Source organism: Seriola lalandi, unplaced genomic scaffold, assembly GCF_002814215.2.
Source record: "Seriola lalandi dorsalis isolate HSWRI2012SDOR001 ecotype SW California unplaced genomic scaffold, Sedor1 jcf7180002051732, whole genome shotgun sequence".
NCBI lineage: Eukaryota > Metazoa > Chordata > Actinopteri > Carangiformes > Carangidae > Seriola > Seriola lalandi.
The window spans coordinates 6,394-7,521 of NW_019522285.1; positions in this window are offsets into that span (position 1 = coordinate 6,394).

Consider the following 1,128-nt stretch of genomic DNA (forward strand, 5'->3'; position numbering starts at 1 on the left):
TCTAACAATCGGTTCTACAACTGATCCTCTCTAATAACTGCCTCTCTCTAACTGCTGGTTCTCTCTAACAGTCAGTTCTCTAAAAGTCGGTTCTTTCTAACCGTCTGTTCTCTCTAACAGCCTGTTTTCTCTAACAGTCTGTTCTCTAAAAGTTGGTTCTCTCTAACAGTCAGTTCTCTAAAAGTCAGTTCTTTCTAACAGTCTGTTCTCTCTAACAGTGGGTTCTCTCTAACAGTCTGTTCTCTCTAACAGTTGGTTCCCTCTAACAGTCTCTTTTCTAACAGTCCGTTCTGTTTAACAATCGTTTCTACAACTGATCCTCTCTAATAACTGCCTCTCTCTAACTGCTGGTTCTCTCTAACAGTCTGTTCTCTTAAAGTCGGTTCTTTCTAACAGTCTGTTCTCTCTAACAGTGGGTTCTCTCTAACAGCCTGTTTTTTCTAACAGTATGTTTTCTCTAACAGTATGTTTTCTAACAGTCTTTTCTCTAAAAGTCGGTTCTCTCTAACAGTGGGTTCTCTCTAACAGTCTGTTTTCTAACAGTCTGTTATCTAACAGTCAGTTCTCTCTAATAGCCTGTTTTCTCTAACAGTCTGTTCTCCAAAAGTCGGTTCTCTCTAACAACTGATCCTCTCTAATAACTGGCTCTCTCTAACAGTCGGTTCTCTAACAGTCGGTTCTCTCTAACAGTATGTTTTCTAACAGTCTGTTCTTTCTAACAGTCAGTTCTCTAACAGTCTGTTCTCTAAAAGTCGGTTCTTTCTAACAGTCGGTTCTCTCTAATAGCCTGTTTTCTCTAACAGTATTTTTTCTAACAGTCTGTTCTCTAACAGTCTGTTCTCCAACAGTCGGTTCTCTAACAGTCTGTTCTCGAATAGTCTGTTCTTTAACAGTCTGTTCTCTGACAGTCGGTTCTCTAATAGTCGGTTCTCTAACAGTCTGTTCTCTAATAGTCTGTTCTTTAACAGTCTGTTCTCTGACAGTCGGTTCTCTAATAGTCGGTTCTCTAACAGTCTGTTCTCTAATAGTCTGTTCTTTAACAGTCTGTTCTCTGACAGTCGGTTCTCTAATAGTCGGTTCTCTAACAGTCTGTTCTCTAATAGTCTGTTCTTTAACAGTCTGTTCTCT